The sequence below is a fragment of the Zonotrichia leucophrys genome, chromosome 3 (assembly GCF_028769735.1).
Source record: "Zonotrichia leucophrys gambelii isolate GWCS_2022_RI chromosome 3, RI_Zleu_2.0, whole genome shotgun sequence".
Classification (NCBI taxonomy): domain Eukaryota; kingdom Metazoa; phylum Chordata; class Aves; order Passeriformes; family Passerellidae; genus Zonotrichia; species Zonotrichia leucophrys.
Genome location: NC_088172.1, coordinates 31,637,175 through 31,652,918, shown reverse-complemented (window position 1 = coordinate 31,652,918; position 15,744 = coordinate 31,637,175).

The window sequence follows — 15,744 nt, the reverse complement described above, 5'->3', positions numbered from 1 at the left end:
TGGCTCAGGAAGAACCTCATGAAAGGAAAGAAGAAATTTTGTAAGGGTATTTTCCTATATTTTCATAGAGCTCCATGTTTGGTACTGGAGGAACCACCACTCTCTTTGATTTTTTTTCTTGCAGTTACCACATATGTGAAAAAAGATGATGACAGACATCTGAGGTGAGAAGAGCACAGTTCCTATAATTAGTATTTGTGAAAACATCACTCTGGTGTCCTTGATAAAGGGAGTATTCTGTCCCAGCCATATATTAATATCTAAAACTCGTAGAGCTGACAACTCATTTCTTTGCTACTACAGTTTGAGACCAGAAAATAGTACTATTTTTGCAACTCAAAGATTAGCTGCTGACTATAGGAGTCTTTCTACACCTTTTAGCAGAATGAATGTTTTTTGATTGATGCTCATTCTGAATGCAGGCAAATGATCTGGCAGAGGGCAAAATTATCCAGTGACCTAATGTCCTGTCACTGATACACAAATAATTGTATGAGCACTGATCCACATAACATCCGCAATGTGAATTTGAATGCCCATCTGTTCAGTCCAGATTAATTGTGACACTGATAGCTCCACATTATGAAGCTGTTATTTTTTGAAGCCTTCCATGAAAAGCAAACCACCCCTTCAATCCCTCCCCCAATTCCAAATGAAACAAAACACCAAACCAAACAAAAAAATTGAACAGTTAAAAAAAAAAAGGCCCATAAGTTCAAATGTTCTCTTCACTGCCAGATAAAACACACCAGGACCCAAGGGAATAGGTCATAGTATTAAACCTGCTTAGAAGTTAGAAAGAAGACATTATTCCTCAGCTAACCTTTAGATTCTAAACAAGGTTTAAAGCAATACTGAAAGGTTCAATTCCTCTTGTCTAACATTAGATATCAAAACTATGGATGTCTGTATCTGATCTAGTCACCCTTTGAGGGAACGATTCCTTTGACCTATTTTGGATGTTTACTTTAAGACAAGACATATTTGCACCAGAATTTGTTTATTTCTCTAAGAGACCTTAGTGGCTGAGATCTATTATGAATGTTATACTGTAGATGCTGATATTTGGTGAGATAAATTGCACCCTTAACTAATTTGTGGGTAAATTGATTAATTTTGCATGTCACATCTACTTTAACTGCATTTTCTTTGTTGACACTTAATTCTTCTCAGATGTTTTGATTATTTTATATTTTGAAAAATTTCTCACTAATCTACGCAATTACAAGTTTTGCTTGCTCTATCCTTCTCTTCAGTCAGAGCAAATACCGCAAAAGTTAGTAATAATAAACATTTGTATCACCATAAATGATCCCACTTGCAGTTTATGTCAGTAAATCACTTTCAGGTCATCCACTAGAAATTATTTCCCAGATCTTAGAGATGTACTCTCAAACACAAGTTTAATTTTCTGATATTTTGCAGTGTAGCAATTCATTTTGAGTCATGAACTTTTAAAATAGTGACATTAATTTTTGCATGCATGTAAATATATATGTGTAGCTGGCCCAAAATAGCCTAAAGCACATCACTTCCTGCACACTTACACAGATTTTCATGGTGTAGTCAGATTCATCACTCTGTTCATAAAAATAATTCCATTTGCTGAAATGTGATATAATTTTGAAAATAGCTGAAAATCATAGCACATAGCTTGTTTTTAGCCGAAAATACTGGAACAGATCTCAGTTTGACTTTCATAGTTTGTGTAGAACATATGGCCTCATGACGCTGCCTGTCATGTTGCCTCTGCTTTTCCTTTAGACATCTATATTCTTTGACAGGGGGAAATAACAGCAAATCTATATCCAAAATTAGATTATTTCACAGATAAAGAACTGCATACTAACATATTTTTTCCACAATCAGGCACTAGAAAGACAGTTTATGGCCAAATTTTTTTTCAGAAAACTTGAGTATTTGAAACCTTAGTATTGTTGCAATATTAAAAGATAAATGTGTACTTCCCTTTGAGTGTACCTTCTCATATTTGTGTTCTATGTTATGATGTATATACACTTTTGTCTGTGATTTCTTTTTTTCTGAATATTTTCAGACATTTTTCTAGAGAAACAATGAATATTTATACATAATAAGTATATTTGATTTAGCGAGGGTGCTTGTTAACAACCATTGAGATTAGCTGTCTACTACTTTAAATTGTTTACAAGAAAATGAATCAATTGTTGATAAAAGAGATTAAACTGGGAAAATTAAAGTAGGCAAGGTATTTTTTTCATGGTATTTTCTAAAAAACCTAGCTCTAAACAAAGGAGATAATGAAAACAAACTTTTTCAATATTTATGAATCCATTAAATATAAAAAACCTACTCAATATTGACAAAAAATGTTGTCATGTTCTTTCTTAATGACTTTCTATAGTCATAATTTATTATTATAGAAAATGATAGTGCCTAATTTCTCACAAAAATGAGATTTCACATTGAATAGTGGTTCCTTTTCTGTCTTTGAAAGATTATTCAATTTACATATAGATGGAGCTCAGCACATCATCAGGAAATCTGATTGTGGAACACAATTGAAACAGCAATTTTAGAAAATTAAATAGGAAGAAACAAGGCAAGCAGTTTGTGTTGTCATATTTCACCCCCCCATAAAAAAAAAGTGAGAATGTAAGAACTGTTTTTTAGAAGAATGAAAAGGAATGCTAAAATGAATTGACAACATTTTTTAAAATCACTCCTTATTATTACCTCTTGTGAAAAGGAAGGAAATCCCTCTGTCACAGCAGAGTGTAGTTTAAGTCATAATATCATTTAGTCCTGAAATTTATATTTCAAATCATATAAACAAAATTACTGATTAGAAGGTTTTTATTCAAAGCAAACTTGATGAGGAAAATGTTCCTTTCCGTAACTTCCACAGACTGTGTGTGTAGGGTGAAAAACAATTTAGATGCTAATAAAATCCAGCAATATCTTTTTAGATATACAAACCCCTAGTGCACTGCAACTATTAAGTAAAAATATCTGTAAGTTAAAAGCAGTATAAAAAAAAAGTAAGATGCTGCTATATAGATGTTGCTATAATTAAATTTTGACATTTCCAATAAAAATGGTGAATTTTTATTGTGATCATTATCTCAGCCAACTTGAAGAATTAGGCTATTAAAGTTTTATGGAATAGCCTGCAGTCATCTTGTGTCTTGAGCTGATTATTTTTATTATACTGTGAAGCCTTTCAGTAAATGCAGGACTGAAATGATCATATAGAGTGGCATAAAGGTCAAAAGAAAACTACCTTGCACAATTGCCTTTCTGTATGGCTTTGGCCGTGGGTCTGTCAGCCCTGCACAAGATATCAGATCATTTAGACAGCAATGCAAGCTTTATGTTTGCTTATTTTGGATGAAATAACTTTCATTTAAAAAAGATTGAACTTCAAAAGTAAGAACTGTATTTTGGTTTCAATTAAATATGTAGCTAAAGAAATACTTACAAAAAAGTAAAAAGCATATTTAACCTAAGTTCACCAGTTAAGTTAGATCTATTTCACTCAATCATGGTTCAAACAACATTAGTTTTAATATTTCTTACTTTCAGAAGAATTTCAGCAATTTTTAATCAATACTTAGGAGAATGCCCTCCTTTCAAAACTATGAGTGATATCACAGTATATCAACCAGCGAGATCATTCTGCAAGAGACAAATTGTATTAATTTTTTTATTTGAATCTACCAAGCGATAACAACTTGGATCATCTGCTTGAGTTATATTGTTTACAAGACTATCAAACTGCAAGTGCAATCACTATTTGTTTTCTACACCTTTCAGGTTGACAATAGAAAACTGCTTTAACCAGGAGATAAAAATGATAGTGTTGATCACAACTTTTCCAATCAAATGACTTTCAGGCAGACAAATCCAGTTTCCCTGGATCCCTATACATAGCAGGAGAAGGTGGAAAAGAGGGAGAGAGACAACAACTGAAGAAGAGCATGTTAGGGACCACCTAGAGAAGCATTTTGCATTGGAATCTGTGAAGTGGTAGAGAATTTCCCAAAACCTGCTGAGAGCACTGGCTGCCATGAGTGAGCTGCCTTTGAATATTATCTGCAAAATTGTTGAGACTGATTGAGCCCCTTGAGGGCTGTGCCATGAACAAAGGTGGACTGTGCTTTAGTTTTGATACTTGGCACCCTCCTCACTCGCTGTGTTCACTTTTCAAAGCTGAGCAACTTGCTGGACTGATAGATGGGTTAAAAATTGTCTAAACAACTGGACTCAAAAGATTAATCCATGACTTGACATCTCTTTGGAAGCTGCTGACAAGAGAAGCATCCCAAAAGTTTGTACTGAGGTTGGTGCTGTTCAACAGCTTCATAAATGGTCTGGATGATGAGACAGACTAACTCTCAGTAGACTACAAAGGTTGAATTTCACACGGAACAGTAGAGGTTCAATTCAGAGATTGCTTGAGAAACCTCAGGAATGGGTTCAGGAGGAATGAATATGAAGTTTTTCATGTGTGAGGAAAAGCTGAGCTCATTGAAAAAGAAGATGGGAAGGTAGAATCCAGCTGAAAAGCACCTGGAGGGTACAATGGAGTTACAATGAAGTTAAGCATGAACGATAAGTACTCTTTCACCACAAAAAAAAAAAAAAAAAAAAAAAAAAAAATTGAGTTTTTGTAGGAAGATTGCAACAGGTAAGCCAGGGAAGATACTGTTACATGAAATGAAATAATAGCTGGAAATCTATGTCCGCTTTCTGGTCACCACAGTTCAGGAGTGACTGGGAGAAAAAGGGAGGAATCCAGAATGTGAGGCTCACCTGGCAGATGAAGTCTAGACCTACCAGGCTGGGGGAGCTGCCCATGCCTGGTCGGGTGAGGATGAGGTGAAGGAGAGCACTGTTATCAGCCAGCAGAGAGATGAAGGGTACTTGCTTCTTGGCAGTGGCAGATCGCCCAGCATCCATTGAATCTAGTCAGCTTAAAATACGTGAACTCCTGAACCTGCCACTGGATCCCTTCACATAAAAATCTTTCAGCGAGTACTCCAGCTGTTCCAGTTTTCTTTTCACTTGGCTAAGATTGCTCTCTTGAGAGGAGTTAGCATTAAATCAAAATTTTAAGTGAAAATATGATATGCATTATAGCAATGATAGTAATTTCATAATGAGAGTAAATAACCATTTGTACATATTCTCAAAAGACATGTATTTTATTGGAAGTCTTTATAATTCAATACCTCTCTATAAAGAAATGTTGTAGTTTAATTAGGAGCAGAAGGCCAAATTCAGAGATTGCACAACTGAGGTCTATGATTTTTTTCTACAGTCATCTTAAATGATCACTGTCATTCCTGCTGGCCCCAAAATAGAAAATTGATTCAACTTTAGAAAAAGTCCTTTTTCAGCACAGCTGTTGCACAAAGTAATCTTAAAATGCAGGCATAAGGCTCTGAACATAAAGAAATAAGCAGCATATATAGAAAGTCAGCATTTTTATGCTATCAAGTTTCAAAATATTTTGCACTGTCTGAGGTTGAATCTGCAGTGTTTCATAGTCTTCTGGGGAATTAAAGAGTTCATTAGGAAATGCAGAATATGAAAAAATAATTGCAGACTTTGAAAAAAAATTGTTTAGAAGAGAGAGCAAGTATTATTAAGTAAAGCAAAATAAAAAAGAAAACAAACAAAAATTAAGAATTGAAGAATGTAAGTGACAGATCAAAACCACCTATTTCCCTTGTGGCTAGTCTTCCAATGTTTTGAGGAATCATAAAAAATTATTATGAGAGGTTTACTTTCTTCAGCCTGGAGAAAGGGAAGAAAATGCTGTCAAATTAGATACAATAAATATCTGGTAAATAAGCAGTGTCAAAGATCTGTATGGATTGGAGAAAGCCCATTGATTGCTTCCTTAAACATGCTGTTCAGTGTAAACAGTCTGGCTATGCAAAAATGTCACGATGTCTGGCAGGGTCATGAACAATGTAAGTCCTCAGTAAAAATCCCTGATGTCCTACCCCAAAGGGTTCTCTGAATCCAACTAAAATGACACATGAGTGCAGGAGCATTTCTGGGGGCATTCATAATATACTGCCACTGGTGCAGATAAGGGCATTTAAGTGAAAGGGTGTTCTGAGAACACAAGAGCATTAATTCAGCCCAGAGCAAACACCTAGCTATGAGAATGACTAATTATGACATTAATACTGAAAAATACAAAATTCTCCCAAAATTGTTTTCCAGAAAATGCAGTCCTGTGATGCATTCTGTGAGTGCAAACACCAGGCAAAGTTGGACAAATATCACCTTTTAGAGATAGATACTGTGCTTTCTGAGCAACACATTTGACAGGCACAGAAGGATGCTGAGAAATATTTCCTTTTTTCAGTATCTGACTGCAGTGTTAGACAACATAGGTGGAAAGTGGCATTACCATAAAAATGACACAGTTGGTGTCCCTCTTCCATTCCAGGAGCCCATTGCCTATTTTTCCTGTTTTGTTTGCTTTGTTTTGTTTATTTGTTATAGAGATGACCCAAGGCACTGGATGAGGGGTGCAGGATGATTGACAGAAAACTTTGATACTGATACTTTCTCTAGGGCCCCCCCAGACTTCAAGAATTGGGACTCTTCCACATTTCTAGTGTTCCAGTTAAGAAATAGAGGTCTCATATGCTTTAATTTGTCTATAAGATATATAATATATATTATGAATTTTGATCCAGTTGATGGAAGGAATTTTTGTGCATGAATTTGAAATTTTAGACTCACTTTTATGTTGTAATTTGTAGTCAGTTAACTAGAGGGCTGATCACAAAGAAGGTAGACTGTAAAACCTGAAGAATAAAAACCATCTACTGTACTTGCATAAAAGCCTGATGCAATGATGTGTTTTAAAGGATGACTATACTGAATAATCAATTTATTTTAAATTGAAGTAGTTTAAATCAATCGGAATTTTTTCCAATGTGCTGATTACAACAGATGATCCAACTCTACATCTACTTGTCACTTTTGTATTATAAATACTGTAAGCATTTCCAACAAGATTTATAGACTTCTCCAACTTGTCTCATCACCTTAATTTCTTGCACAACTCTCCTCTCCCCTCCCAAGAGCCTTTTAATCATACAAAAGGTATATAACCTAACAAAAGGTGAGCAAATTCAAAGGGTGGCTAGAGTCTGCAAAAGGTAACATCTAATGCCAGAAAGGCTACAAATTGTGGCATATTTTACTCAAAATGAGAATTTTGTGGCTCTCTTCATTGGTATGACCTCCTAAGAATGCACAGTATGATTTCATTTCTGTCCTTTCCATAGCTTTTGTAATTATGTTAAAAGGCATGAGGAAAGATTGAGGAAGTTGGTGTTGTTCATCCTGGAGAACCAAAGGCTCCAGGGAGATCTTATTGAGCCCTTTAATATGTAAAAAGACTATAATTATGATGGAGGAAAATCTTTTAGCAGGGCCTATTGCTACTGATCAAGGAGTAAAGGTTTTGTGAAAAGTATAAATCAGGTACATTCATAAAAATGGAGGGTTTTTATTAATTCATGTTTTTTGCAATATATCTGTAGTTTCACTATCAAGTCCTTGCAAAAGAAAGGAGGGCTAGGTTAATGACAGAACTTGAGGATTTCTATCTTTTAATACCTACAGTTTTTAGGTTAATGGCAGAATTTAAGGATTTCTGACTTCTGATGCCTACAGTCGTTTTTTTCCAAAGTCACACCAAGGCACTGATTCTCTCTCTTGGTTAAATGTATTCTTGATAGAACTCACCTTTCTTGAAAGAACTGACTTCAGAAGGATGAGCATCTTGGAATGGGTGTACATAATTTCAACTCTTGGCATATTTCCTGCGTTTCTAAGCATATTTGTTTATATGATTCTATAGGTCACTCTAGGTATCAATATAGATATAAATGAATCTAAGAAGCCATAGAACATTTTAAGATTGATCATCTGGAAGATTTTTCCATTGTAAATGTTGTGTTTCTCTTAAAATAACATTTTAATTTCTGAATGATCAAAGAACAGTCCCAGAAAACAAAGTTGTGGAATATTTCTATGATTCTGTAACATTTCTATATAGTGTTATTACTTTTCATATACAGCCATCCACTAGTTGATTGATTTTAATTCATAGCCCATTTACATTTTGCTTAGCTTTTTATTGTTACACTTTCAAGGGCTTTATTCAAGGTGAATTTGTTGATTTGTTATCCTTATCTTTTATTTCATTGGCTGTCTCTCTGCAAAACACTTCAAAAGCACAAATCAAAAGCTTGCAAAGATCTTCCCACAGCACTTTTACCTTCTGTTCAATGGGTGTTCTCTTTCCATTTTAAAAGGAGACAATAATGAATAGTTCATTGACTAAGAGATTTTTGTGCTCACTATAATGAGCACTTGATGAGTTCTGAAGTCATATAGACCCAAAACCCCCCTCCCTGAAATGAAAGTATAATGTTATTTTAATACTCACCGCACTGCAATGGATGTCTATAAAAAGGCATGAACTTCCCTGGGCTCAGTTACCCTTACCCTGGGTACAAATGCTCCCAGTAACAACTCTATCCCAAGAGGGTCAGCTATCAGTCAGGGCATGTTGGAAATCTTACAGATTGCAGCTGGTTCATGGGCAGACTCAGCACAGGACTGCCAAGCAATAGTGATCAGCAATTAACTATCAGACCCTCTTACAAAACAGTTATCCTTTTGGAGCTTGAACCCAAGGGAAGTGAATATTATATTTACATTTTCTCCATGGTCACGACAGCTAATAAATGACCTATGTGACACATCTCTCGGTTGTGATTTTGTGGGGGTTTTCTTGTTTGCTTGGTTTTTGTGCAAACTTGACCCAATAATTTTGAGCTGAAAAGAAAGTACCAGCTACTCTAAAATTATGATTAAACTTTGTTGGAAATAATAGTTCAAGGTTTAGGAAGCTTTTCTACCAGGAGATGATAAAGTCAGAGAATGCAAATGCCCCCAGCATTTATGCCAAGTATAGCAAGTAGAGTAGAAGGAAGTCAGACTGATGGAGAAATGTGTAAAAAGACACAATAGCTCTTTCCAACACACAGAATCACAGGATAATTAAGATTGGAAAAGACCTCCAAGATCATTGAGTCCAACCATTGGCTGAACGCCACCACCCCAACTAAACCGAGTGACATATCCTGTCATATTTTGAACACTTCCAGGTACAGTGACTCAATCTCTTCCCTGGGCAGCTCTTCCAGTGCTTGACAATCCATTCAGTGAAGAAATTCTTCTTTGTGTCCAGCCTGAACCTTCCCTGGAAAAGCTTGAGGCCATGTCCTCTTGTCCTGTCACTGATTGCCTGGGAGAAGAGGCCAACACCCATCTTGTTTCAGCCTTATACAGCAGCCCTAAGAGAGCTCCAGAATTCCATGGATTCTCTGATTTAAAATATGTTCAGTATCAAAGGACTAGGTGATGGATTCAAGGCATGTATTTTAATAGGTGTTTTCAAGAAAAGTCTTTTGTGCAAGAGAGGTGTGGATGATGGTTCTGTCCCTTGGTACGTCCTGTGGGAATTTGAGAGCACATCAGTTTAATAGTTCTGGTGTAGCCACTGCTCTACTGTATTTCCTTATTTGACTCTAAAATTCCAGAGGTAAATTCAGATGTATTGTTGACTAAAAAATTGGAAAGGGTATCTGCACAAGCAGGGATCAGGACTTTCACCATCTTTCTAATACAAGATTAAATAAACAGAATTTGTTCTGCCAAAGTCTTTTGTTGCAACATTTATGCTTAAATGAATGTTATTAATAAATAAAGGTTGCATAAATTATTGATTTAATAAAAGTTTTTGCTGTCACACATAGATTTCCCAAACCCTCTGAGGGCACAGACATGAGTGTATGGAAAGCCACTGGCTCTCCTCTCTTCCAGCAGTATAGAGAAAACATTCCCAGAGTGGCTGTTCTTCTCACTGTCTATGAAATGAAGAAATACTGTCATTCTCTGTCAAGTTTGAAATGAAATCTTTTTATCATTGATCAGGAAAGGATCCAAAACCTCCTGGCCATTTTACTCCTCCTGGCTTCTGATGGTGCATTTTCAAGGTCTCTGGATACATCCCAGTCTTTCCATCCTCAGATCCAACATAGTACTTGTGTCCCTGTTACAATGAGGCAGGGATAAAGTCCAGGTGGAAGTTCTCCAAGCCCTGTTATGTTGTTTATGCAGGCTGTTGCTGAGAGGATTTGTAGCTAAATGTCACTTCTGTTCAAAAGAACCAAGGGGTTAACAGTGGTATTAAAAATGTCGTTTTTAGGGGAAGTATGCCAGATAAATGCTTTTCTGCTCCTTAAGCACTTCCCAGTGATTTTCTGCAAGAACTCTTCAGAGAGTAAAAAAAAAAAAAATATCCTGGTACAATGTAGGAATTACATCACAGATACTCTTCTGCCAGGGTGGCTGTAAACCTTCTGGCCTGAAGCTGTGAAAAGCAAGGAAGTCCCTGCCACGCTCTATGGATAAACAGGAAGAAGGACAGATTCTGAGAGTTTTCTTTCTACCTACAAATCCTCCAAGCAACATTTTGAGAAGCTAACAACTTGTTATGTAAGCATGGAAATAGTGGTGAATCTGAAATAAAGAGGGTGAGAGACTTGGGCAGAAAAGATGGTTTAATCCCTTTCACTGAGGATTTCACAGAAATATGCAATAGACATATTTTTTCTTGAAGAGAGTTCTCATGTGGCTCTTTACTGAAGCTAGAGATGTCAGCTAAATAGAAGCCAGGGATCTCAGATGAGGTCTCTTTTACAGCAGAGTCCCAGGAGAGAAAAATTAATCGTGTATCTGATTTATGGATGCAGCAGAAGCTGAAGTTTTCAGAATACAGCAGCTACTGTTTGCTGCAAGGGAAGCCACATCAGCATTCAACTGTACCAGAGGACTATGACTCTTTATTGCTCACTTACAATTTTATGTTCAATTAAGTACTTGTTTGAAGCCACTGTCCTGCTTTTCCCTGTGCAACATCTGTAGCCAGCACAACAAAATAAGATAGGGAATTTGGTCAGTTGTACTTGGAAATAAAAGGCAGCTCCAAGGGGCTCCTTGCATGCCATAGGTCTCTGTACACACAGCTGCTCCTCCCAATTCCTAAGCTATTGCTACTGTAAATAAATTCAATAAAAATATAGGAGGTGATGACAGGATGGTCTTGAGGGTTCTGTGACCTGCACCACAGCTATGATCCTCTAACAGCCAATGGGAAAATATTTTCTTTCGTTGCAGAGCCCAGAACAACCCTCCAACCCTCCTGGTCACATGTGTGTGTTCCCCATGTCTTCACTGCATCCCTCATGATGCCTTATGTTTTAGTTTTTATATTTTCCAGATTCTGTATTGCCTTGATGTGCAACTCTAAACTTCACATCAAATGTTAGTAAGTTCTCTTCACAGGGTAGTTGGACAAAAGAATCCTTTTCCGGCCCCAAGCTGGAAAAGGATTCTTTTCAGCCTCAGCCAAAAAGTGTAAACAACAGTGAATTGAGGAGAGAAATCTGGGAGAATAAGACTTCATAACCTGAAGCTATAATTGGATTAACCCCAATATGTAAATAGACCAAAATTTACAAAAGAGTGAAAATTCATGACTGGTCATCCATCTTGCATCCATCTTGGGTTCATCTTGGGCAGAGCTCTGGCCAGGCTCTTGTACTGCCCAAGATGTACACTTTTAAGACCTTTTAATAAATATCTACTTTATTCCTTTAACTCTGTCTAGTTTCTGAGATCAGCCTCTCAAGGCATCACTCAGGGGTCCCAGAGTACAACCACAGCAATCCAGCTCACCAAGAAGTTGTGTGTCACAAGACTCCTGAAGAGGAACAGAAACTGCATTGCTTCTCAAGAGCCAAGAACTGCCATGCTGAAGTTCAGTCCAGGTAAAGTCCTACTAGAAGTGGCTGAATCACCACTCCTGGAAATGTTTAAGAAACAAGTAGACATGGCACTTTGTGACATGGCTTAGTGGAATAGCAGTATTTGGTAAAAGGTTGGACTGGATGATCTTGAAGGTCTTTTCCAACTTTAATGATTCTATTATTCTGTAACTCTAAACCACACATTCCTTGGAGTAAGACTTGTGCTACAGTGACATGATGTTTGCAGTAAGAATGGACACTTTGCCATATGACCTGACGTGAACACCCCTGCTCATCTTGTGCTGAACCACTATGTGTCATTTGACAATGGGGAGAAGAGGAATCAACAGGACACATGTTGAAAGAACATTTGGCAACCTCTGGTTTGTATGAACGGACTTGGAGTAGACAAACTTCTGTCTTCAAATAGCCTAAAACGTTACTCCCTCACTCATGAAGTTGTGGTGTAGAAGTCAGAGTCACAGCTTTGATGGAGGGAAAGTGTTGCCAAGACTGCCTGGACTTTTAGGTAGAGTTTTGCACTAGAAGGGTCTGTGAATTTTCACTTTTTGAACAAAGTATTTGCCACAACTGAGATCACCTGCTTTCTGCAATAATAAGAACAAGAAATCACGGCTGGAGACAAACCATAAATGATAAGTTTTGCTTAACTGCCTACCCAGTCCTGTAACCTCCATTAACCTAAATCTCCTTTGAGGATAACTGGATTTATCTGTCTGTTGTGATGTTACTTTCATTAGAGTATCAGATGCCTGGCTGCTTCCCTGCCATGCCTAGATGAGTCCTGACCCTGCCTGATCCCAAACTGAAGCACAGATTTTGCATAGAAGAAGTACAATAATCTATCATATCCACCTTGGAAAACATAATTTCATTAGCCATTGGCAGGATACTGTTCATCAGTAGTTCTGTACTGCAGCCAGCACTGGAGAGTAAAATCCAGAGACATTTAAACTCAAGGACAGCTGAAGGCCCACTTAGATGAAGGTGATGTAATTTCCTCTTCATATATCTTGCTATGCAGAACTGATTGTCAAGATTTTCTGATGAGCCAAAGAAAATGAGTTATATTTCCTAACAAGGCAAATCAGCCTAATGCAAGCTGGAATAGGCCTTACTCTGTGGAGATTCTCTCTCTCCTCAAAACTAGAATTTAAACCAGCAACCTGACTTCTAGACAAGAAAAGACTTTTTAAATGCAACCGAAGAAGTTGCAGTTCATGGAGGTATACAAGTTCTTCCTTCTTTTTTCTTAACTACAGAATGACTTGGTGGTAACATACACATAAATATTTTTTACTTCTATTAGCCTTATACATCTGAAAATGCAAGGACACTTTCTCAAATCAGTTTACTGTTGTTAATACCTGGAAATTTCTTTGACTATTTTTTCTTTTTGAATTTTTTTGTCTCATGGTTTTTATAAGAACTCTTAGAATTTTTAAGGTTATTGAAAGTGCTTTATGCTGAAGTGAGACAAAATATAAAATCCTCCAAAATGCTCATGAGAGAAAACAGAAGAATTTGTGTTGCTTAGTCAAAACATTTTGTTTTGATTGTTTTGAACAAGCTCATTTTGATTGTTAGATTTTGGTATATGCAGGGTGTTTGGAGAGTTTAAAGCTTTTTAAATGTTTGGTGTTCAGCATGTTTTAGAATATTGTTCTATGTGCTCATAGAAAATAGCACTTTCTTATGAACAGTTTTGTTTTGATGAGTACCTCTTTCTGCATGAAAAAAATTCTAATATTTAAAAGCTATATGTTAACATAAAGTCTCTTTTTTTGTATATACAGCTTAAATCCACTTTGTACTTTTTCTGACTTTTGAATTTGCGTCAATCTTTCTGTAAATGCTTTGATCCACAAATTGATTGAGAAAAAAATCCTTAAAAGGGGAAAACTTTATTGATAAAAATATACTAAATTTGAATTATTGTTCTGTTTTAAAATACTTTAATAATTTAAAATACTTTTTGTGTTTCAAAATCTCTCTGGTAAGTAAATAAATCCCTTGCCATAATAAGCAATTATGTTCATGAAAAATGGTAACGAGGAAAGAAAATGTGAAAAGAAATTAGAACAAATGACATTTTAAAAAAATAACCTTTTGTTTGTTAATTGTATAAATAGCTCTTGGAAGCTTATTCATGGCTAAATATACATTCCTGTAAATTAAAAAAAAAGAAATTAGAAGGTAATGCCACAAAGAAACATTTGTTTAACCTTTAAAAGTTTACTGCTTATCCAAGAGTAACAATTAAGAATCTAAAATCTTATGTTGAAAAAATAAATAGTTACTCCAACTCACAGAATTAAGGGATTTCATAACCACAAACAATACAATTTCATTGAGGATTTTCATCTCATCTTGCCTAGGGTAGGTCAGTCACATGGTGATCAGGATGAGAGAGCAGAACCAGGTGGGATTTTTTTACTGAAACTAAGGTGTTTCACAGAGTATAATATAAAGTACTATTTCTTTATTGCCTTTTCATTATATTCCAGACATAATTCCATGGCTTCATACACTGGCCAGTCATTCTCATGTAAGATGTAAGACAACATGAGTACTGTGTGGCATCTGCTCCTCAAGAGACAAGTGGGAAGAGGAGGGAGATAAAAAATGTGGGAAGTCCTGTAGCTGCGCCTGGAGCCTACTAATGATGATTAAATAGTAAGAGATTATAAAAATGAGCAGACTCCAAGGATCTGATTTTTATTGCATGAAATATTATACTGGTCTGGTCTAGACTCATGTAATGTTAAGTGCTTATACCTCTTGTGGTATCTAGGCTGTCTTCATGGTCAATAATAATAAGTACATCTATTTATGGCATATTTCACTGTAATTTTCTATTTTAGACATCTTCAAGACAGTATGAAATATTTTTTGGAGAGTGTTTCCTCTCCCTTTAGGAGAACTAAGGACAACTAGCGCAGGTATAAAATTCTTTGATTAGATTTATCCCATCCAAAGCAGAGAGTGATTCTTAACTTTTTGAAAACATCAAAATAAATTTGCACATTTATATGAAAATATTAATTATTTACATTCCAAGCAATAATTATGTATACATAGATTATTCATGCACCTTCCAGTGCTCTGAGTCATTCACTGGCGGCACTTGCTGACATTTTGGTCAGATTAGAAAAATTTCCTTATCCTGATTGCTTTGATTTGTGCAGTGCATGATAGGCTAAAGGAATCAGGGTGTGGTCTTGTGAGTGTGTGACTGTCCTCAGACTTCAATCTAAGTGCAATATGTGAAGTTCTGGAAGAAACCATTCCTCATTTCAGTTACTTTTTCCTGTCTGTGCTTTCATGCTGATGGGAATAAATGAGATGAGGTGCTGTCTTAAACTAGTGTCCATAATTTTTTTTCTTTTGTGTGTAAGTCAGGATAGATAATGATTTTCTTACATAAATCTACTACTAAAAACATTCTCAGTGTTCTTCATTTCTATCTCCATTACAAATGAACAAATAAAGAGAAAGATGGAGAAAAAAAATCCGAGAGAGTAAGAGTTTACAAATTACACTGGGCAAACAAAGAATCTTGGTCTAACTGCAGGAAAAAAAAGGAGAGTTAAGAAGAAAAAGAAAAGAAACAAGGAAGAGATTTCACTCAAAATTTTGCTGAATCTGTAATATCCCTTTAAAAGCTAGAAGCAGAACTGTACCAACTGATATCTGTATAATGCATTAAAGAAATAGGCACTAAGCCTCCATAAAATTCCTACTCATATGGAGACAACTGTAATTAAGGGTGACCTCTTTTCTTCAGCTGTTATGTCTCACGGCTTCTTTACCCTTTGTTTTTGCA